The sequence below is a fragment of the Elephas maximus genome, chromosome 27, assembly GCF_024166365.1.
Source record: "Elephas maximus indicus isolate mEleMax1 chromosome 27, mEleMax1 primary haplotype, whole genome shotgun sequence".
NCBI classification, from domain to species: Eukaryota; Metazoa; Chordata; class Mammalia; order Proboscidea; family Elephantidae; genus Elephas; species Elephas maximus.
In genome coordinates, this window is record NC_064845.1 from 37,431,949 (window position 1) to 37,456,803 (window position 24,855).

At 40.1% G+C, this 24,855-nt stretch overlaps 1 protein-coding gene and 1 pseudogene across 3 annotated transcripts in view; one reads left to right on the top strand and one right to left on the bottom strand.

Moving 5' to 3' along the window:
- LOC126068466 (uncharacterized) overlaps positions 1-24,855 on the bottom strand; it is a 1,054,989-nt gene that overhangs the window by 832,645 nt on the left and 197,489 nt on the right. The window lies entirely within an intron of this gene.
- On the top strand, positions 19,283-20,787 carry LOC126068454 (lysophosphatidylcholine acyltransferase 1-like; annotated as a pseudogene).

A 24,855-nucleotide genomic window follows, 5' to 3' on the forward strand; every position in this document is an offset into this window, starting at 1 on the left:
CATTAAAAAATATTGTTGGGATTTGGATCAGAATTGCATTGTATCTATAGATTGCTTTTGGTAGAATAGACGTTTTTACAATGTTAAGTCTTCCTATCCATGAGCAAGGTATGTTTTTCCACTTATGTAGGTCTCTTTTGGTGTCTTGCAGAAGATTTTTGTAGTTTTTTGTGTGTAAGTCTTTTACATCTCTGGAAACATTTATTCCTAAGTATTTTATCTTCTTGGGGGCTACTGTAAATGGTATTGATTTGGTGGTTTCCTCTTCGATGTTCTTTTTGTTAGTGTAGAGGGATCCAATGGATTTTTTTTTTCTTTTTAATAACTTTTATTAAGCTTCAAGTGAACGTTTACAAATCCAATCAGTCTGTCACATATAAGTTTACATACATCTCACTCCCTACTCCCACTTGCTCTCCCCCTCTTGAGTCAGCCCTTTCAGTCTCTCCTTTCTTGACAATTTTGCCGGCTTCCCTCTCTCTCTATCCTCCCATCCCCCCTCCAGACAAGAGTTGCCAACACAATCTCAAGTGTCCACCTGATATAATTAGCTCACTCTTCATCAGCGTCTCTCTCCCACCCGCTGACCAGTCCCTTTCATGTCTGATGAGTTGTCTTCGGGGATGGTTCCTGTCCTGTGTCAACAGAAGGTCTGGGGAGCATGGCCGCCGGGATTCCTCCAGTCTCAGTCAGACCACTAAGTTTGGTCTTTTTATGAGAATTTGGGGTCTGTATCCCACTGATCTCCTCCTCCCTCAGGGGTCCTCTGCTGTGCTCCCTGTCAGGGCAGTCATCGATTGTGGCCGGGCACCAACTAGTTCTTCTGGTCTCAGGATGATGTAGATCTCTGGTTCATGTGGCCCTTTCTGTCTCTTGGGCTCTTAGTTGTCATGTGCCCTTGGTGTTCTTCATTTTCCTTTGCTCCAGGTGGGTTGAGACCAATTGCTGCATCTTAGATGGCCGCTTGTTAGCATTTAAGACCCCAGACACCACATTTCAAAGTGGGATGCAGAATGATTTCATAATAGAATTATTTTGCCAATTGACTTAGAAGTCCCCGCAAACCATGTTACCCAGACCCCCGCGCGTGCTCCGCTGACCTTTGAAGCATTCATTTTATCCCGGAAACTTCTTTGCTTTTGGTCCAGTCCATTTGAGCTGACCTTCCATGTATTGACTGTTGTCTTTCTCTTCACCTAAAGCAGTTCTTATCTACTGATTAATCAATAAAAAACCCTCTCCCACCCTCCCTCCCTTCCCGCCTCGTAACCACAAAAGTATGTGTTCTTCTCAGGTTTACTATTTCTCAAGATCTTATAATAGTGGTCTTATACAATATTTGTCCTTTTGCCTCTGACTAATTTTGCTCAGCATAATGCCTTCCAGGTTCCTCCATGTTATGAAATGTTTCACAGATTCGTCACTGTTCTTTATCGATGCGTAGTATTCCATTGTGTGAATATACCACAATTTATTTACCCATTCATCTGTTGATGGACACCTTGGTTGCGTCCAGCTTTTTGCTATTGTAAACAGAGCTGCAATAAACATGGGTGTGCATATATCTGTTTGTGTGAAGGCTCTTGTATCTCTAGGGTATATTCCTAGGAGTGGGATTTCTGGGTTGTATGGTAGTTCTATTTCTAACTGTTTAAGATAACGCCAGATAGATTTCCAAAGTGGTTGTACCATTTTACATTCCCACCAGCAGTGTATGAGAGTTCCAATCTCTCCGCAGCCTCTCCAACATTTATTATTTTGTGTTTTTTGGTTTAATGCCAGCCTTGCTGGTGTGAGATGGAATCTCATCGTAGTTTTAATTTGCATTTCTCTAATGGCTAATGATCGAGAGCATTTTCTCATGTATCTGTTGGCTGCCTGAATATCTTCTTTAGTAAAGTGTGTCTTCATATCCTTTGCCCACTTCTTGATTGGGTTGTTTGTCTTTTTGTGGTTGAGTTTTGACAGAATCATGTAGATTTTAGAGATCAGGCTCTGGTCGGAGATGTCATAGCTGAAAATTCTTTCCCAATCTGTACGTGGTCTTTTTACTCTTTTGGAGAAGTCTTTAGATGAGCATAGGTGTTTGATTTTTAGGAGCTCCCAGTTATCGGGTTTCTCTTCATCATTTTTGGTAATGTTTTGTATTCTGTTTATGCCTTGTATTAGGGCCTCTAGGGTTGTCCCAATTTTTTCTTCCATGATCTTTATCGTTTTAGTCTTTATGTTTAGGTCTTTGATCCACTTGGAGTTAGTTTTTGTGCATGGTGTGAAGTATGGGTCCTGTTTCATTTTTTTGCAAATGGATATCCAGTTATGCCAGCACCATTTGTTAAAAAGGCTATCTTTTCCCCAGTTAATTGACACTGGTCCTTTGTCAAATATCAGCTGCTCATACGTGGATGGATCTATGTCTGGGTTCTCAATTCTGTTCCATTTGTCTATGTGCCTGTTGTTGTACCAATACCAGGCTGTTTTGACTACTGTGGCTGTATAATAGGTTCTGAAATCAGGTAAGGTGAGGCCTCCCACTTTCTTCTTCTTTTTCAGTAATGCTTTGCTTATCCGGGGCTTCTTTCCCTTCCATATGAAATTGGTGATTTGTTTCTCTATCCCCTTAAAATATGACATTGGAATTTGGATTGGAAGTGCGTTAAATGTATAGATGGCTTTTGGTAGAATAGACATTTTTACTATGTTAAGTCTTCCTATCCATGAACAGGGTATGTTTTTCCACTTAAGTATGTCCTTTTGAATTTCTTGTAGTAGAGCTTTGTAGTTTTCTTTGTATAGGTCTTTTACATCCTTGGTAAGATTTATTCCTAAGTATGTTATCTTCTTGGGGGCTACTGTGAATGGTATTGATTTGGTTATTTCCTCTTCGGTGTTCTTTTTGTTGATGTAGAGGAATCCAAGTGATTTTTGTATGTTTATTTTATAACCTGAGACTCTGCCAAATTCTTCTATTAGTTTCAGTAGTTTTCTGGAGGATTCCTTAGGGTTTTCTGTGTATATAATCATGTCATCTGCAAATAGTGATAACTTTACTTCTTCCTTGCCAATCCAGATACCTTTTATTTCTCTGTCTAGCCTAATTGCCCTGCCTAAGACTTCCAACACGATGTTGAATAAGAGCGGTGATAAAGGACATCCTTGTCTGGTTCCCGTTCTCAAGGGAAATGCTTTCAGGTTCTCTCCATTTAGAGTGATATTGGCTGTTGGCTTTGCATAGATGCCCTTTATTATGTTGAGGAATTTTCCTTCAATTCCTATTTTGGTAAGAGTTTTTATCATGAATGGGTGTTGGACTTTGTCAAATGCCTTTTCTGCATCAATTGATAAGATCATGTGGTTTTTATCTTTTGTTTTATTTATGTGATGGATTACATTAATGGTTTTTCTGATATTAAACCAGCCTTGCATACCTGGTATAAATCCCACTTGATCAGGGTGAATTATTTTTTTGATGTGTTGTTGGATTCTATTGGCTAGAATTTTGTTGAGGATTTTTGCATCAATGTTCATGAGGGATATAGGTCTATAATTTTCTTTTTTTGTAATGTCTTTACCTGGTTTTGGTATCAGGGAGATGGTGGCTTCATAGAATGAGTTGGGTAGTATTCCGTCATTTTCTATGCTTTGGAATACCTTTAGTAGTAGTGGTGTTAACTCTTCTCTGAAAGTTTGGTAGAACTCTGCAGTGAAGCCGTCCGGGCCAGGGCTTTTTTTTGTTGGGAATTTTTTGATTACCGTTTCAATCTCTTTTTTTGTTATGGGTCTATTTAGTTGTTCTACTTCTGAATGTGTTAGTTTAGGTAGGTAGTGTTTTTCCAGGAATTCATCCGTTTCTTCTAGGTTTTCAAATTTGTTAGAGTACAATTTTTCATAATAATCTGAAATGATTCTTTTAATTTCATTTGGTTCTGTTGTGATGTGGTCCTTCTCATTTCTTATTCGGGTTATTTGTTTCCTTTCCTGTATTTCTTTAGTCAGTCTAGCCAATGGTTTATCAATTTTGTTAATTTTTTCAAAGAACCAGCTTTTGGCTTTGTTAATTCTTTCAATTGTTTTTCTGTTCTCTAATTCATTTAGTTCAGCTCTAATTTTTATTATTTGTTTTCTTCTGGTGCCTGATGGATTCTTTTGTTGCTCACTTTCTATTTGTTCAAGTTGTCGGGACAGTTCTCTGATTTTGGCTCTTTCTTCTTTTTGTATGTGTGCATTTATTGATATAAATTGGCCTCTGAGCACTGCTTTTGCTGTGTCCCAGAGGTTTTGATAGGAAGTATTTTCATTCTCGTTGCTTTCTATGAATTTCCTTATTCCCTCCTTGATGTCTTCTATCACCCAGTCTTTTTTCAGGAAGGTATTGTTCATTTTCCAAGTATTTGATTTCTTTTCCCTAGTTTTTCTGTTATTGATCTCTAGTTTTATTGCCTTGTGGTCTGAGAAAATGCTTTGTAATATTTCGATGTTTTGGACTCTGCAAAGGTTTGTTTTATGACCTAATATGTGGTCTATTCTAGAGAATGTTCCATGTGCGCTAGAAAAAAAAGTATATTTTGCAGCAGTTGGGTGGAGAGTTCTGTATAAGTCAATGAGGTCAAGTTGGTTGATTGTTGTAATTAGATCTTCCGTGTCTCTATTGAGCTTCTTACTGGATGTCCTGTCCTTCTCCGAAAGTGGTGTGTTGAAGTCTCCTACTATAATTGTGGAGGTATCTATCTCGCTTTTCAGTTCTGTTAAAATTTGATTTATGTATCTTGCAGCCCTGTCATTGGGTGCATAAATATTTAATATGGTTATGTCTTCCTGATCAATTGTCCCTTTTATCATTATATAGTGTCCTTCTTTATCCTTTGTAGTGGATTTAAGTCTAAAGTCTATTTTGTCAGAAATTAATATTGCTACTCCTCTTCTTTTTTGCTTATTGTTTGCTTGATATACTTTTTTCCATCCTTTGAGTTTTAGTTTGTTTGTGTCTCTAAGTCTAAGGTGTGTCTCTTGTAGGCAGCATATAGATGGATCGTGTTTCTTTATCCAGTCTGAGACTCTCTGTCTCTTTATTGGTGCATTTAGTCCATTTACATTCAGGGTAATTATAGATAAATAAGTTTTTAGTGCTGTCATTTTGATGCCTTTTTATGTGTGTTGTTGACAATTTCATTTTTCCAGATACTTTTTTGTGCTGAGGCGTTTTTCTTAGTAAATTGTGAGATCCTCATTTTCATAGTGCTTGACTTTATGTTAGTTGAGTTGTTATGTTTTTCTTGGTTTTTAGCTTGAGTTATAGAGTTGTTATACCTTTTTGTGGTTACCTTATTATTTACCCCTATTTTTCTAAGTAAAAACCTAACTTGTATTGTTCTATATCACCTTGTATCACTCTCCATATGGCAGTTCAATGCCCCCTGTATTTAGTCCCTCTTTTTGATTATTGTGATCTTTTACCTATTGACTTCCACGATTCCCTGTTATGTGTATTTTTTTTTAATTAATCTTAATTTGTTTGTTTTTGTGATTTCCCTGTTTGAGTTGATATCAGGACGTTCTGTTTTGTGACCTTGTGTTGTGCTGATATCTGATATTATTGGTTCTCTGACCAAACAATATCCTTTAGTATTTCTTGTAGCTTTGGTTTGGTTTTTGCAAATTCTCTAAACTTGTGTTTGTCTGTAAATATCTTAATTTCGCCTTCATATTTCAGAGAGAGTTTTGCTGAATATATGATCCTTGGCTGGCAGTTTTTCTCCTTCAGTGTTCTGTATATGTCGTCCCATTCCCTTCTTGCCTGCATGGTTTCTGCTGAGTAGTCAAAACATATTCTTATTGATTCTCCCTTGAAGGAAACCTTTCTTTTCTCCCTGGCTGGTTTTAAAATTTTCTGTTTATCTTTCGTTTTGGTGAGTTTGATGATAATATGTCTTGGTGTTTTTCTTTTTGGATCAATCTTAAATGGGGTTCGATGAGCCTCTTGGATAGATATCCTTTCGTCTTTCATGATGTCAGGGAAGTTTTGTGTCAGGAGTTCTTCAACTATTTTCTCTGTGTTTTCTGTCCCCCCTCCCTGTTCTGGGACTCCAATCACCCGCAGGTTATCCTTCTTGATAGAGTCCCACATGATTCTTAGGGTTTCTTCATTTTTTTAAATTCTTTTCTCTGATTTTTTTTTCAGCTATGTTGGTGTTGATTCCCTGGTCCTCCAGATGTCCCGGTCTGCATTCTAATTGCTCGAGTCTGCTCCTCTGACTTCCTATTGCGTTGTCTAATTCTGTAATTTTATTGTTAATCTTTTGGATTTCTACATGTTGTCTCTCTATGGATTCTTGCAACTTATTAATTTTTCCACTATGTTCTTGAATAATCTTTTTGAGTTCTTCAACAGTTTTATCAGTGTGTTCCTTGGCTTTTTCTGCAGTTATCCCAATTTCATTTGTGATATCATTAAAAAAAAGCATTCTGTAAATTAGTTTTTTATATTCTATATCTGATAATTCCAAGATTGTATCTTCATTTGGGAAAGATTTTGATTCTTTTGTTTGGGGGGTTGGAGAAGCTGTCACGGTCTGCTTCTTTAAGTGGTTTGATATGGATTGTTGTCTCCGAGCCATCACTGGGAAACTAGTTTTTCCAGGAAATCCGCTAAAAAAAAATGCAGTCAGATCCCTATCAGAGTTCTCCCTTTGGCTCAGGCTATTCAGATGTTAATGAAGCCGCCTGGGGAGGGTGGGGGAGGGAACAGAGAGATAGGAGAGTAGCACCTCAGAATATAGCCAGAGTTGCTTGTCTTGCTTGGAATGACTATTATATCTGAGATTCCCGCGGGCGCGTCGCCCATGTGTGCTGGCTGTGTGGAGATTGCCCCCGGGGGGTCTGGCCCGCTGGAGTCACGGTCAGATCCTCCGCTTCTAGCCCCACGCCCAGCGTCAAGGCTCCCCTACTGGGACGGTGCACTCTCGACTCCAAAATCAGTCGCTGCCTCCCGGGGACTTCTCCTACCGGCTGAGTCCCACGCCGCCCGCGCGCGACCCGGCTGGTCCCCTTCCTGGGGTTAGTTCAGGGGGGTGGAGCAACTCTCCATGTTTATGCCGTACCTGCGTCCAGTCCAAATCCCTGCGGGACGGTTCCCCGGCTCGGACGCTGCTCTTTCTGCTCCAAGACCAGTCACTGCCTCCCGGGGACTTCTCCTACCGGCTGCATCCCACGCCGCCTGTGGAACCGGCTGGTCCCCCTCCCGGGGTTAGTTCAGGGGGGTGGAGCAGCTGTCTGTGCTTGTGCCGTACCTGACTGGTATGCTGGCTCCAGGCTCTGGAAACAATCGCTGCTTCCCCGTATTAGTTCGTTCTCCGTCTCTAAATCTGTGTTTGTTGTTCAGGGTTCGTAGATTGTTATGTATGTGATCGATTCACTTGTTTTTCCGTGTCTTTGTTGTAAGAGGGATCCGAGGTAGCGTCTGCCTAGTCCGCCATCTTGGCTCTGCCCCCAATGGATTTTTTATGTTTATCTTGTATCCTGATTCTCTGCTGAACTCTTCTATTAGTTTCAGTAGTTTTCTTCAGGATTCCTTAGGATTTTCTGTGTATAAGATCATGTCATCTGCAAATACAGATACTTTGACTTCTTCCTTACCAATCTGGATGCCCTTTATTTCTTTACCTCGCCTAATTGCTCTGGGTAGGACCTCTAGCCAGAGCAAGAGTGGTGATAAAGGGCATACTTGTCTGGTTCCCATTCTAAAGGGGAATGCTTCCAGGCTCTCTTCACTTAGGATGATGTTGGCTATTGGCTTTGTATAAATGCCCTGTATTATGTTGCCAAATTTTTCTTGTATTCCTGTTTTGCTGAGAGTTTTATCATGAATGGGTGTTGAACTTTGTCAAATGCCTTTTCTGCATCAATTGATAAAATCATGTGATTCTTGCCTTTTGTTTTATTTATGTGGTGGATTACATTAATTGTTTTTCTAATGTTGAACCATCCCTGTATACCTGGTATGAATCCCACTTGCTCATGGTGAATTATTTTTTGATGTGTTGTTGAATTCTATTGGCTAGAATTTTGTTGAGGATTTTTGCATCTACATTCATGAGGAATATAGGTCTATAATTTTCTTTTCTTGTGGTGTCTTTACCTGGTTTTGGTATCAGGGATATGGTGGCTTCATGGGATGAGTTTTTAAGTATTCCATCCTTTTCAATGCTCTGAAATACCTTTAGTAGTAGTGGCATTAACTCTTCTCTGAAAGATTGGTAGAACTCTGCAGTGAAGCCATCCAGGCTAGGGCTTTTTTTTTTGGAGGTTTTTCGATTGCCTTTTCAATCTCTTCTTTTGTTATGGGTCTATTTAGTTGTTCTACCTCTGTTTGTGTTAGTTTAGGTATGTAGTGTGTTTCTAGGAATTCATCCATTTCTTCCAGGTTTTCAAATTTGTAAAAGTACAATTTTTCATCATAATCTGATATGATTCTTTTAATTTCAGTTGGGTCTGTTGAAATATCATGCATCCCATTTCTTATTGGGGCTCTTTGCTTCCTCTCCTGTTTTTCTTTTATCACTTTGATCAATGGTTTATCACTTTCGTTTATTTTTTCAAAGAACCAGCTTTTGGTCTTGTTAATTCTTTCAATTGTTTTTCTGTTTTCTGTTTCATTTAGCTCTGCTGTAATTTTTATTGTTTTGTTCTTGTGTCTGAGGATTTCTTTTGTTGTTCTCTTTCTATTTGTTCAAGTTGTAGGGATAATTCTTTGATTTTGACCCTTTCTTCTTTTTGTATGTGTTCATTTATTGATATAAATTGACCTCTGAGCACTGCTTTTACTGTGTCGCAAAGGTTCTCATAGGAAGTGTTTTCATTCTCATTGGATTCTGTGAATTTCTTTATTCTATCCTTAAGGTCTTGTATACTCCAGTCTTTTTCGAGCAAGGTATTATTCAGTTTCCAAGTATTAGATTTCTTTTCCCTGCTTTTTCTGTTATTCATTTCTAGTTCTATGGCCTTATGGTCAGAGAAGATTCTTTGTAATGTTTCAATCTTTTGGATTCTGTGGTCTATTGTAGAGAATGTTCCATGTGCATTGGAAAAGAAAGTATATGTGGCTGCTGTTGGGTGGAGTGTTTTGTATATGTCTATGAGGTCAGGTTGGTTGATTGTGGCGTCGAGATCTTCCGTGTCTTTATTGAGCTTCTTTCTGTATGTCCTGTCCTTCATCGAAAGCAGTGTGTTGAAATCTCCTACTATTATTGTGGCACTGTTTATCTCACTTTTTAATACTGATAGAGTTTGTTTTATGTGTCTTGCAGCCCTGTCATTGGGTGCAAAAATATTTAATATGGTTATATCTTTTTAGTATATTGTCCCTTTAATCATTATATAGTGTCCTTCCTTATCCTTTCCGATGGACTTAACTTTAAAGTCTCTTTTGTCACAAATTACTATTGCCACTCCTGCTCTTTTTTGATTGTTGTTTGCTTGATATATTTTTTCCACCCTTTGTGTTTTAGTTGGTTTGTGTCTGTAAGTCTAAGGTGTGTCTCTCGTAAGCAGCATATAGAGGGATTTTTTTTAAACCCATTCTGCCACTCTCCATCTCTTTATTGGTGCATTTAGTCCATTTACATTCAGCGTAGTTATGGATAGGTATGAATTTTGTTTCTTTAATGAATATAGTGCTGTCATTTTGATGTCTTTTTTTGTGTGTTGTTGACAGTTTCTTTTTCGCACTTAATTTTATGTGCTGAATAGTTTACCTTTCCTCATATTCCTTGTTGTTGATTTTTTTTTTCTGGTGAGTCTGTATTTTTTTCTTGCATTTTATTTTCATGTGTTGGATAGTTTGTCTCTTTTGTGGTTACCTTATTATTTACCCTTACTTTTCTAAATTTAAACCTAACTTTTATTTCGGTGTATTGCCTTGTCTTTGTCTCCATATGGAAGGTCTATGACTACATTTCTCAGTCCCTCTTTATTTTTTTAATTTTGTCTTCTTTTACATAATAACATCACTTTTTCCCTGTTTTGAGCTTTTTTTAAAATAATTTATGTTGTGCTATAAGTGAAAGTTTACAAATCAAGTCAGTCTGTCACATATAAGCTTATATACACCTTACTCCATACTCCCACTTACTCTTGAGCGTTTTTTAAATTTTGATTTATTTTTTTGTTTTCACTGTCTTGGTTGACTTCTGATTGCTCCGCCCAGCGTTCTAGTCTTGGGCTGATACCTAGTATTATTGATTTTCTAACCAACGAACTCCCTTTAGTATTTCTTGTAGTTTTGGTTTGGTTTTTATGAATTCCCTAAACTTCTGTTTATCTGGAAATGTCCTAATTTGACCTTCATATTTGAGACACAGTTTTGCTGGATATATGATTCTTGGCTGGCAATTTTTTGCCTTGAGTTTTTTATATAAGGCATCCTATTGCCTTGTTGCCTGCATGGTTCCTGCCATGTACTCCGAGCTTATTCTTATAGACTCTTCTTTGTAGGTGACTTTTCGTTTATCTCTAGATGCTCTTAAAATTCTCTCTTTATCTTTGGTTTTGGAAAGTTTGACTATAATATGTTTTGGTGCCTTTCTTTTAACATCTACCTTATGTGGAATTCAATGAGCATCTTAGAGAGATATCTTTTCATCTTTCACGATATCAGGGAAGTTTTCTGCCAACAATCTTCAATGATTCTCTCTGTATTTTCTGTTTTCCCTCCCTGTTCTGGTACTGCAGTCATTCATAGGTTATTTATCTTGTTAGAGTCCCACATGATTCTTAAGGTTTCTTCATTTTTTTCAAATTCTTTTATATGATTTTTCTTGTAATATATTGGTGCCAAGTGCTTTATTTTCAACTTCAGAGATTCTGCTTTCCACTTGCTTAGTTCTGCTCCTCTGACTTTCTATTCATTTGCTCCTTCTGTAATTTTATTGTTACTCTTCTGAGTTTCTAATTGCTGTCTGTCCATGGATTTTTCCAGCTTATTAAATTTTTCATTATGTTCTTGTATAACCTTTTTTATTTCTTCAACTACTTTATCTGTGTGTTCCTTGGCTTGTTCTGTGTATCTCCTCATTTCCTTCCTGATGTCTTGAAGGGTTCTGTATATTAATCTTTTGTATTCTGCCTTTGGCAATTCCAGGAAGGCACTTTCATCTAGAAGATCCCTTGATTCTTTGTTTTGAGAGCTTGTTGAGGTGATCACGGTCTGTTGCTTTATGTGACTTGATATCTACTGTTGTCTCTGAGCCATCTATAAGTTATTGTATTAGTTTATTTTATGTTTGCTTACTGTGTTGTAGCTTTTTGCTTTGGTTTGTTCTGATATTCCCAAATGGGGTGCCTGGGTGAGCTAGCTTAATTATTTTCACCTTTGGAGCTCTGATGTCCTGTCCCTGGATGGCTACAGCTGTTATCAGGTATATCAGTCTAGGGGTCCATTCAATTTTCTTGCATGAATTCAGCTCAGGTGTCCAGGTAGCTGATTATCAATATGTGGTACAGCCTTTGTCCTACAGTCTTAGAGGGGCAGGGGTGATTGGTGTAGGTACTGGTACCTGGTTGCAGCAGGGCATCATACTCTAAACAAGGCCGGGGTCCTGAGAATCGTCCCCCACATGTCTGTGAGGAAAGCTTGTCCCTGTTCCCTAGAGCCTATAGGTGGGGGGGGGGGCTCTGCAGACAGACCATGGGCACCCAATGTTTTGGGTTGTAAGGACTGGGAGGTACCAGTTCTCCTTGGATCCTTGTCACGGGTGGCTGGGTGACCTGAGTGGAGCCTCCAGTCCTCTAGCCCCTGATGTGGGTAGGTGAGGACACTGTGTAATAAGCAAAGCAATGTCAAACATCAAATTCTCACCTCTCAACCACACAGCTGAAACAGTTGTAGTCTGCCAAGGAGGGCCTATTCTCCTGAAATAGGCCCACACAAGTCCATGCAGAGGGGAAAGGTACTCAAAGTTCATGGACCATTTATGCCTAGACAGGAGCCGCTCCTGTCCCAAGCTCTTCTGCTTAATGGAGCTGGCAAATTATCTTTTCCCCTAATTGCAAATTTATCCCTTCTCCAAGACTGGCAGGATGGCTCTAGGTGCTGAATAGGGCCTATCTCAGGGCCAGGGAAATCAGCTATTGAAGCCAGCTTGGGATCGGGGAGGGGGGTGGTGTGGTAAAATATACGCAGGTACTTACCTTTTGCCAAGAGCACCATTCTTCTCTGGTTCCAGAGGTATGAGTAGGCCGTGTGGCTGGCTGCTTCTCCCTGAGGAAACTGCTGCCGAACACTAGTACCAGCCTGCCACAGCCACTCCCAGGAATGGTGCCTGAGTGCTCCCAGGGATTCAGGTCCAGTAACGCCTCTCTGCTTCTGAAATGTCTGTTCCTCCCCCTGACTCTCAGTTCATTTTCTAACCTGCCTTTGATGTTCAGGGCTCCTGGCTTGTCATAAATATACTCATTTCACTTGTTTTTTCAGGTCTTTGTTGTAAGAGGGCTCACTGGAAGCATTTGTTTATTCCACCATTTTGGTCACTCCCTCCTCTGCATCCATATTTTAGGTATCTGTTTAGAGCAGTATCTCACTCCTGGTAACAAATTCTGTCTTGGTTATCTAGGGCTGCTATGACGGGAATACCACAAGTGGATGGCTTTAAGACAGAGAATTATTCTCTCAGTCTAGGAAGCTAGAAGACTGAATTCAGGGTGCAAGCTCCAGACGATGGCTTCCTCTCTCTGTTAGCTCTGGAGGAAGGTCCTTGTCATCAATCTTCCCTTGGTCTAGGAGCCTCTTAGTGCAGGAACCTCAGTTCCAAAGGATGCACTCTTCTCCTGATGCTGCTTCTTGATTGTATTAGGTCCCTGTGTCTGTCTGCTCACTACTGTCTGGTATGTCAAAATAGATCGGCTTAAGATACAATCTAATTTTGTATATTGAGTCCTGCCTCATTAACATAACTGCTACTAATCCCATCTCATTAACATCATAGAGATAGGATTTACAACACACAGGAAAATCACATCAGATGACAAAATTGTGGACACATACTTGGTATCATAAAAAAATTTTTTTTTTTTTTTAGCCTAGCCAAATTGATACACATATTTTTGGGGGACACAATTCAATCCATGACAGGGCGGTTGTAAAATTAGTAAGTATACTTTCCTTTGGGAAAGGCCAGATTCAAAACCAGTTATCTTCAAGGACTTACACATCCTTTGGTCATGATCTTTCATGTGAAGGATCATGGAGTAGGGACAAGACAATGGGAATTTTACATAAATACTTTTGGGGACACTTTGGAAGGCTTCAAATCAAGTAGCGAGGCTGTGCCCTCTTTGTTCTGAGTATAATGGAGGTAAAATCTACCAACCCTCACCAGAGGGATACCCTCATCATCAGGGTATCTCTTGGGAGATACCCATTGCTAATAGGACCTATGTTCAAATAGTAAGTGGATTTTATTCAACTAACTCCCTCCAACAGTTATACATTTGTTTTAGTTGTGATTTGCGGATATTCACATTTAGTAGATTTTCCCTGTCACCAAGCTATGGCAACTTTTGTGGCTAAGAAATTGCTGGAAAATATCATTCCCACTTGGGTCTCCAGCCATCCTTTGCAGTGATTTAGGTATCCCACTTTACTGGACAAGTGATTGCTGCTATTTGTAAAATATTTCCTGTTTTTTGTCAGCTCCATTGTTCTTACCACACGCAGCCCTCTGGATTTGTCGAACGGAACAATGGTATCATAAAGACCTAATTGGCAAAACTTTCATCTTCAGTGTGGCTGACCTGACGCTCATAAATTGACCCCTTATGAGATAATTGCAGGGTAGCCAATGAATTTACCTTATTTATCAGGAACTGCTGATTCAGATTTGATCCACACCAATTTATTAAAATATTGCCAGGCCTTAATTCATTATGCCAAGGAGTATGCTCCTCAAGCAAGCATTTGATGGCGGAGGTACAATGCCTCCTCTTGCACCTAGCAACTATGTTTATTTGGAAGACACACCAATTAAAGGATTCACTTGAGCCTTGTTGGAAGGGTCCATACCTATTCCCCCTAATTCATCCTTGTGTGGCTAAATTACGAGGAGTTAAGGAGTGGGTCCATTTATCTCAACTGAAAAAGACTATAGCACCTGTTTGTACGAGAAGTCACAGAGGAACTCAAAGTGAAATTCACTTGTGTTCAAACATGAAGTAGATGACTACAAGAGTGGATGACTTACCCCAGGTCATGGAGCTGGAACATGCAGGTGGCTAAGCTTTAGACTGTGTTCTACCGCTATCTTTCTAGCTTTAGCTTTTCTGTATGTTATATACTTAAGAATTATTTTTTTGGTAAACATTTATGCAACTTTTGGAGATTTTTGGAGTTAGTTTGGTAATTTTAACCAAACCCATTGCTGTTGAGTTCTTTCTGACTCATAGCGACCCCATAGGACAGAGTAGAACTGCCCCGCAGGGTTTCCAAGGAGCACTTGGTCCATTTGAACTGCAGACCTTTTGGTTAGCAGCTGAATGTTAACTACTACACCATCAGGGTTTCCTTGGTAATTACAGGCACAGTTATTTTTTCTGAATGTTTGTGGTAGTATTCCTTTTCCATATTTGTGTTCTAATCATGACTCCCATTACTGCTTTAATATCTTTATTGTTTCCTTTTTCTATTGCTTGATAAGAAAATGCTTTTATCAAATTAGTTATTTCAGTAGCCAGTGCTAACAATTTAATTGAGTGCTGGATGCATCACTCTTCCCCTCAGTCTACACAAGATCATACCGATCCTTTTGCTGTGCCAGTATTAGATTATAAATCCACACCTGATTTTACTGTTGATTTTGAGAAACTCTTTAAATGGGCTATTCATGTCACATCATGGCTACTTCCAGAATTACCCACTTATCCATTAACTCCCTGTTTCAATCTTACCAATGCATGGTTAGAATGTTTTATTCTACCCACACCATGCAATCTTTTTCTCGATGGTGTTCAATATTATTCTACAGTAGTAGCAGATAGTCATTTTAAAAATAATAAAAAACTCTCAGTTTGTGCGTGACTCAAGGATCCCTGGAATTTGGAGAATTATCCATTCGTGATGATTCATTAACTGCAAAGTGACTCAGAAGGGCCAATCAGTCCATCCCATTTCCTTATATTCAAACCTGGGCAGGCATGTTGTGTGCCCCATCTAGATGTGTCTTTTTGTGTGGAGGATCAGCTTATTCAAGGAAAAACTCTGGTAAGTCACTCTATATTTGGGCATTGTCATGTTTACATGGTTGGAATATATGCTAGGCCCATGTACCTTAAAGATGCTAGGAGTTACCATGAGTATTCATTCATACAATGACACCTTGCTATGGAACAGTAACTTGAAATTAATATCCATAAAGAAGATAGAACTTGTCCTCTCAGATAATCCCATCATTTATTACCCAGGATGGGGAGATCCTTCTTATGTGCTGTTGTGCCCTGGCTTGGTACTATGCAATAGAACATCCCATTAGCAATTTATCTGCCACTATGGCTAAAATTGTTGATGATGTGGCCAATGGAATGGCCGCCCAACAAAAACTTTAGAATCCTTGGCAAAAGTAGTATTGGACCATGGAATAGTTCTAGATTTCCTCTTAGCCCAGCAAGGAGAGTATTGCTCCATTGCTAACACCTGTTGTTGCTCTTGGATTAACTGGAGATGTTGAAAAGGATATTGCTAAGATTCATCCAATGGCTGTTTGGTTACAGTCTATACCCCCTATAATTTTACCATTCTTTTTTTATGTCTTCAATTGGCTACTTAATAGTGCAGGTTCTTGGTTACAGTCTCTGTTGCAAACTGGGTTAATTATTTTAACAATAATCTTTATTATTGGAATTTTAAAATGTGCTATGCGATGTGCATCTACAACAGGAACTGATAACCCTGCTTCATCTCATGCTCAGAGAATTATGTATATCAACACTGCATTCAAGATCATGCTCAAAGAATTATGCATATCAACACTGCATTCAGGAACCCAAAATCAGAGAAGCCTTATGACTTACATTAGCCATTTGAAAGTAAGTCAGGTTGTTCCTCCAATGTGGCCATACCCTATCCACTCCCCATACCGAAATCACTGAAGACAGCTGCTCAGCCATAGCATGATGGACATACTGGAGCTGCCTAGCAACCAAGATACTGATGGTCCCTGATTATGGGGGAAAAGGGGCTTAACGTGAAAAACTAGAAAGGCATAAATTATGAAGGTTGAACCACCACCTGGAGTAGCATATTGACAAACTCATGCAGAAGACATTATGCCCATAACTGTGAACAAAGGATGTTCTTCAGAACCCTTGATCAAAAGAACAGAATGATGTGGAATATAAAATCAAAAGAGGCATATGATGTAAAGTAAAATGGGTGAACTAATGCTAAAGCTCAGTATAATCTTTCACACAGATTCAAACCCTGTTGCTTAGGAACCAACCCTGTCATTAAGGAAACTCTATTCTTTGTGATCAGGCTAAGAATGTGGATATTACATGTCCTGGTGTCTGTAACCAAACCTTATTGAAAGTTTTTGTGTTAGATCACTCCAGAAAACTTCTGTTCTGAGCAAGGTAATGTTTAGCAATCTGTTCCCGACAGTATCTGTTACGCCATCATCATGTCATCATTTCGTGATGGTCATGAGACCCTCTCCACAAACACATACCTTGCAATTTTGTCCTTTAGCCAATTAATGTATGAATTTTTTTTTTAGCTGTATGTAACCACTAATGTTAAAAATCATGTTTTGCTTTCTCCCACCTTTGATTGATTTCAATCACTGTAAACCAATCAGAATATTGTGTTTTGTAGTTCCTCCCATGGCATATAACTATGTGTAATTTGCACTCTCTCACTTGGATCCATGAGCTTCGGACGCTGAGGTTTTCACGGTCTCCATTTGAATGACATATTGGCTTCAATAAATGTCTTTGATTTTACTCTAACAGAATTGGAGAATCTCTCTACAACAAGCATAATTTGGTGAAACTACTTGGAGAATCGGCAAATGCACCATCAGAAACTAATAGACAAAGAGACAAAAGGTTTAAATAAAATCAATAAGCTTAATATCAGCATTTACATAAAATCAGTAGTAGACAACTATCCACACCACTCCCTCAAAACAGTAAGTCCAGCCATTTTACAGGTGAATTTTACCAAACTTACAAAAACAAACATCTTTCTTTTATTTAACAAAGTAAATAGGAAGCTAAAAACACAGGACCCAGAGACCAGGTGTGTAGTACAAAGACCTGACGCAGGAGGTGCTGTTCAGACACCTTGCCTTTTAACCCCAAACAGTTGCTGTCAGGCTGATTCTGACTCATGGAGACCCCACATGTGTCAGAGTAGAACTATACTCCATAGGGTTTTAAATGTTTGATTTTTTTAGAATTAGACCCAAAAGGCTTTCTTCTGAGGCACCTCTGGGTAGACTTGAATCTCCAGCCTTTCAGTTAGCAGCCAAGCACGTTAACCGTTTGTCTCAACCTTCTGACATATTCAACTTTTTGATAAGTGCAGTCATTTAAGCAACAGGACCATTCAGAGCCACTTCATTTATTCAAAAAGTCTTCCACATGACTGCTTCAAGGGTATCTTGGCTGGTGATGGCTCTTCTGTGGTTGAAATCCGTGCAAAATGCATATAATATACTTCTGTAAGAAAATATACAATAATTGTATGTGTAGTATGATATAAACTCTGGGAGGAAAAAAAGCAGACAAACATCTATGAAGAATAAGAAAGACTGGAAGAAAATATACCACAATGTTAAGTGAAGTTAAGTTTGAATGACAGAAGTGTGAGTCATTTCTTCTCTTTTGGATTTTTCTTTAGTGAGAAATAATTCAGTAGTTTCCAAATATATTGATGCTTCTTATTAAACTTAAAAACTTTTAATGGTTCTATTACTTCATTGAAACAAACAGAAAACACCTAGCAAAATAGCAAAAGAAAACCTAACCGTATCAATGAGAACATTAAAATTGAATGGACTAAACACGCAGTCCAAAGGCAGAGATTATGTGACCGGATAAAACAGCAAGATCCAACAATGGGTCTTGCTGCTTACAAGAGGAACACCTTATATTCAAAGACACAAGTAGGTTGAAAATAAAGAATAGAAAAAGATATAGTATGTAAACAGTAACCATAAGAGAGCTGGAATGGCTATATTAATATCACATTAAATAGACTTTAAAACAAATATTACTATGGACCTTTTTGATAGTCAATACATCTAGAATATATAACAATTATAAATGTCCTTCAACAACAGACCCCCAAAATGCAAGAAGCAGATACTGGAAGGATTAAAAGAGGAAATAGAAAATTTATCAATAATAGTTAGGACTTTCAATACCCCACTCTCAGTCATTGATGGAATAACTACAGAAGACTTTAACACTACTCATCAACTTGACATAACTGATATTTATAAAATGCCCAAGGACTGCAGAACACATGCTCTTTTCAAGTATACATGGAACATTTTCCAGGGTAGGCCTTATACAGGAGCCAAAAACAAGTCTCAATAAAATTAAAAAGACGGAAATTATACAAAGCATGTTCTCTGATTCTCTGACCACAATGGAATTAAATTAGAAATCCACAACAGAAAGAAATATGAGAAAACACCAAATACTTGAAAATTAACGCACTTCAAAATAATCCATGCATCAAAGAAGAAAACAGAAGAGACATTAAAAATAATTTGGACTTAATGAAAACAAAAACACAACATATCAAAACATATGAGATGTATCTCAAGCATTGCTTGTAAAGAAATGTATAACTTTAAATGCCTGTGATAGAAAGAAGAGAAGTCTCAAATAAAAAACCTAAGCTTTCACCTTAGGAAACTACAAAACAATGAGCAAGCTAAACACAAAGCAAGCAAGAGGGATGAAATAATACTGTGGCTGAAAGAAAAACCCAGAGAAAATCAAATAAACCAAGAGTTGGCTTTTTGAAAAGATCAACAAAATTGACAAACCTTTAACCTTTGGCTAGACTGACCAAGAAAACGAAAGAGAAGACACCGATTACCAAAATCAGGAACGAAAGAGGGGGCACCACTACCAACCCTACAGAAACGAGAAGAATTATAAGGGGTCTGCCCGCCCTCTGCCTCGGTCCGCTCGGGCTCTTCTCACGGTGGTGGCTCCGCAGCTGGGGAGACCTGCCAGGGGCCGCTCTGTCTCAGCCGCCAACTCCTCCAGCGCAGGTGCAGGTGAAGCGGTGGCTGTCACCCCCGGGGTAGAACCCCTTCATGCACGAGCTGCGCTTCAGCACTCTGCAGAAGGCCCAGATCGCCATCATGACGCTGATCCTCTTCCCCATCCGACTCCTGTTTGCCGCCTTCATGATGCTGTTCGCCTGGTCCTTCGCTTTTGTACCTTCACTGGGATTTGCTGAGAGAGAACCAGAAGAGCCGCTGGCTTGTGGCAGAAGGTCGTGGACTTCCCGCTCAAGGCAGTCATGCAGACCACGTGATTTGCCGGCGGCTTCCACCCGGTGGCCCAGAAGGGGTGACAGGCCCTACCGACTGAGGCGGCCATCCTGGCCCTTGGCACCACACCCCTCGTACTTCGACGCCGTTCCCGTGACCATGACCATGTCGTCCATCGTGATGAAGGCAGAGAGCAGGGGTATCCCCATATGGGGAACTCTGATCAAGTACATCCGCCCTGTGTGTTCGGATCAGACCAGGACTTGTACAGGAAAACAGTGGAAGAGATAAAGAGAGGGGCTTAGTCCAATGGGAAGTTATGACAATGATTTTTCCAGAAGGTACTTGTACCAATGGGACCTGTCAAACTATCTTCAAGACTGGTGTGTTTATCCTTGGTGTTCCTGTCCAGCCTGTGGTTTTAGGATACCCAAATAAGCTGGACACGATCATGTGGACGTGGCAAGGACCTGGAGTGTGTGGAAATGCTGTGGCTCGCCCTGTGTCAGTTTCACAGTTAGGTGGAAATTGAGTTTCTCCCAGTTTACCACCCTTCCAAGGCGAAGAGGAGCCCGGTGCTATACGCCAGCAGCACGAGGCGCGTCATGGCAGAGACCCTGGGCGTCTCCGTCATGGATTTCACGTTTGAGGATCGTTAGGTGGCCCCAGCGGAATGACAGTCCGTCTCCCCTCCGACACTTGCCTTCTAGAATTCGCCAGGCTTGTGAGAGGCCTGGGGCTAAAGCTAGAAAAACTTGAAAAAGATCAGAAAGCACAAAGGTGAAGAAGGGCGAGAAGACTGACTTGTGAAGTTCACGGAGTACTTGGAGGTACCCCTTTCCGACACGCTGGACTGCATGTTCTCACTGTTTCACGAGAGCGGAGGTGGCAAGATGGACCTGCGGGAATATGTGATCGCCTTGTCCGTGGTCTGCAGAGCGTCTGAGACTCTGGACACCATCCAGCTGCCATTCAGGATGTACACATGGCAGAAGGACCGCTGCATAAATGAAGACCTGTCCTGCATTCTGAAGACGGCCTTGGGCGTGGCAGAGCTGCTTCTGATAGACCTCTTCAGCGGTGTGGATGAAGATGAGAAGAATCTCTTTTGCTGACAGGTTTGCACACATGTACCCAGACTTCGCAGAAGAATATCTGTATCCTGACCAGGCACGGTTTGAAACCTGCGCTTAGACTCTTGTCAGCGCCAACCCCGAACAGCCTCTGTACAGACGTCAGCCTGGAAAGCACTGACCCCGGCAGGAAGCATCTCCATAGGAAACTGGACTAGGACAGAAGGTTCTGGAGTGAGGAACCTCCCCGGCTCTGTCACCATGCCCTACCAGGGGCTGTAGCTCCCCATTTGCGCATGAGGATATCTGGTGTTCTCTCTCCCCACAGGGCCTACACACATTGTCTCCAGACTCAGGTTTTAGAAGAGGTAGGGTGCGTAAGGGGCTGTGGTGACAGGATGGTTAAGCACTGGGCCTCTAGCCAAAAGGTCAGTCCTTGGAACCCACTAGCAACTCGGTGGGAGAAAGATGTGAGTCTGCTTACCTAAAGATTTACAGCCTTGGAAATCCTATGGGGCAGTTCTACCCTGTCCTGCTCTTTTTTGATTGTTGTTTGCTTGATATATTTTTTTCCATCCTTTGAGTTTTAGTTTGTTTGTGTCTCTAAGTCTAAGGTGTGTCTCTTGTAGGTAGCATATAGACAAATCTTGTTTTTTAATCCATTCTGCCACTCTCTGTCTCTTCATTGGTGCATTTAGTCCATTTATATTCAGAGTTATTGTGGATAGGTATGAATTTAGTGCTATCATTTTGATGCCTTTTTTGGTCTGTTGTTGACAGTTTCTTTTTCCCACTTAATTTTATGTGCTGAGTAGATTATCTTTATATATTGTCCTTTCCTCATATTTGTTGTTGTCAATTTTGTTTCTGCTGAGTCTCTATTTTTCCCTTGTATTTTATTTTGATGTGTAGGATAGTTTGTCTCCTTTGTGGTTACCTTGTTTACCCCTATTTTTCTAAATTTAAACCAAACTTTTATTCTTTGTATCACCGTATCTTCCTCTCCATATGGAAGGTATATGATTACATTTCTTAGTCACTCTTTAGTATTTTAATGTTGTCTTCTTTTACATAATAATATTGCTATTACTCTGTTTTGAGCTTTTTTTTTTTTTTTTTTAAATAATCTGGCTTTGTTTTCTTGGATTACCCTGTCTGGGTTGACTTCTGATTGCTCTGCCCAGTGTTCTAGTCTTGAGTTGATACCTGATATTACTGATTTTCCAACCAAAGAACTCCCTTCAGTATTTCTTGTAGTTTTGGTTTGGTGTTTTAAAAATCCCTAAACTTGTGTTTATCTGGAAATGTCACAATTTCACCTTCATATTAAAGAGACAGTTTTGCTGGGTATTTGATTCTTGGCTGGGAATTCTTTTCCTTCAATTTTTTAAATATGTCATCCCATTGTCTTCTTGCCTGCACGGTTTTGCCGAGTAGTCCGAGCTTATTCTTATTGGCTTTCCTTTGTAGGTGGCTTTTCGTTTATCTATCGCTGCTCTTATAATTCGTTATCTTTGGTTTTGGCAACTTTGATTGTAATATGTCTTGGTGACTTTCTTTTAAGATCTACCTTATGTGGACTTCGATGAGCATCTTGGATAGATATGTTCTCATCTTTCACGATATCAGGGAAGTTTTCTGCCAACAAATCTTCAACAATTCTCTCTGTATTTTCTGTTATTCCTCCCTGTTCTGGTACTCCAATCGCTCGTGGGTTATTTCTCTTGATAGAGTCCCACATGATTCTCAAGGTTTCTTCATTTTTTAAAATTCTTTTATCTGATTTTTCTTCAAATATATTAGGGCCAAGTGATTTATCTTCAAGTTCAAAACTTCCAGCTTCCACTTGCTCAATTCTGCTCCTCTGACTTTCTATTGAGTTGTCTACTTATGTAATTTTATTGTTAATCTTCTGAATTTCTGATTGCTGTCTGCCTATGGATTTTTCCAGCTTATTAAACTTTACCTTATGGTCCTGAATAATCTTTCTAGTTTCTTAAGCTGCTTTATCTGTGTGTTGCCTGGCTTGTTCTGGGGGTTGCCTCATTTCCTTCCTGATGTCTTCAAGGGTTCTGTATATTAAACTTTTGTATTCTGGCTCTGGTAATTCCAGGAATGCACTTGCATCTAGAAGATCCCTGGATCTTTGTTTTGAGAGCTCTATGAGGTGATCATGGTCTGTTTCTTTATGTGACTTGATATTGACTGTTTTCTCCGAGCCATCTATAAGTTATCGTATTAATTAATGCTTGCTTACTGTGTCATAGCTTCTTGCTTTGTTTTGTTTTGATATACCCCTATGAGTTGCTTGAGTGAGCTAGCTTGATTATTTTCACCTTTGTAGCTCTGACGTCCTGTCCCCAGATGGCTAGAGCTGCTATCCGGTATATCAGTCTAGGAGTCCATTCAGGTTTCTTGTATGAATTCAGCTCAGGTGTCCAGGTAGCTGATCATCAAGTGTGTGGTACAGGCTCTGTCCTACAGTCTTAGAGGGGCAGGGGATATTGGCGTATATACCGGTATCTGATTGCAGCAGGGGGTCACACTCTGAACAAAGCAGAGGACTGAGAACCAACCCCCGAGTGTCTCTGAGGAAAGCACGTCCCTGTTCCCTAGAGCGTGCAGGTAGGTGGGTTCTGCAGATGGACCATGGGCATCCAATGTTTTTGTTTGTAAGGACTGGGAGGTACCAGTAATCTTTAGATCCCTGTCATGGGTGGCTTCGTGACCTGAGTGGAGCTACTGTCCTTAGGTCCCTGATGTGGGTAGGTGAGGACCTTGTTTAATAGGCAAAGTGATGTCGAACATCAAACACTCACCTCTCCACCACACAGCTGAAACAGTTGGATTCTGCCAAAAAGGGCCTATTCCCCCCAAAATAGGCCCACACAGGTCCATGCAGGAGGGAAGGGTGCTGAAAGCCCATGGATGGTTTATGCCTGGACAGGAGCCGCTTCTGTCCTGAGCTCCCCTGGTTAGTGGAGCTAGCAAATTATCTTTTCCCCCAGTTGCAAATTTTTTCCTTCCCCAAGGCCAGGAGGATGGCTCTAGGTGCTCAACAGGGCCTATCTCAGGCCCAGGGAATTCAGCAGCTGAAGCCAGCATGGGGCTGGGGAGTGCGCGGTAAAATATACACAAGTACTTAGCTTCTGCCGAGAGCGCTGTTCTTTTCAGGTTCCGGAGGTGTGAGTAGGCTGTGTGGCTGGCTGTTTCTCCCTGAGGGAACTGCGGCTGAATGTTAGTACCAGTCCACCACCACCACCGCTCCAGGAATGGTGCCTGAGTGCTCCCCACGATTCAGGTCTGGTAACTCCTCTCTGCTTCTGAACGGTCTCTTCCTCCCCCTGCCCATCAGATCATTGTCTAAGCTTGCCTTTGAGGCTCAGGGCTCCCAGCTTGTCACAAATATACTCGTTTCACTTATTTTTTGGGGTCTTTGTTGTAAAGAGGGCTCGATGGAAGCGTTTGTCTATTCCACCATCTTGGCTCTGCCTCCCATTGTTACCGTTTTGAGTATTTTTTTTATCTTGATTTCCCTGTCTGGGGTGACTTCTTATTGCTCTGCCCAGTGTTCTAGTTTTGGGTCAATATCTGATATTATTGATTTTCTAACTAAAGAACTCCCTTTAGTATTTCTTTAAGTGTTGGTTTGGTTTTTACGAATTCCCTAAACTTCTGTTTATCTGGAAATGTCCTAATTTCACCTTCATATTTGAGATATGGACCTGCTGGATATATGATTTTTGGCTGGCAATTTTTTTCCTTCAATTTTTTATATAAGTGATCCCATTGCCTTCTTCCCTCCATGGTTTCTGCCGAGTAGTCTGAGCTCATTGTTACTGAGTCTCCTTTGTAGGTGACTTTTCGTTCATCCCTAACTGCTCTTAAAATTCTCTCTTTATCTTTGGTTTTGGTTTTGGCTGTTAAAATTATCTCTTTATCTTTCTTTTGAGATCTACATTATGTGGAGTTCGATGAGCATCTTGGATAGATATCTTCTCATCTTTCACGATATCAGGGAAGTTTTCTGCCAACAAATCTTCAACAATTCTCTCTGTATTTTCTGTTATCCCTCCCTGTTCTGGTACTCCAATCACTCGTGGGTTATTTCTCTTGAGAGAGTCCCACATGATTCATAGGATTTCTTCATTTTTTAAATTCTTTTATCTGATTTGTCTTCAAATATATTGGTGCCAAGTGCTTTATCTTCTGTCTCACCAATTCTGCCTTCCATTTGCTCAATTCTGCTCCTCTGACTTTCTATTGAGTTGTCTACTTCTGTAATT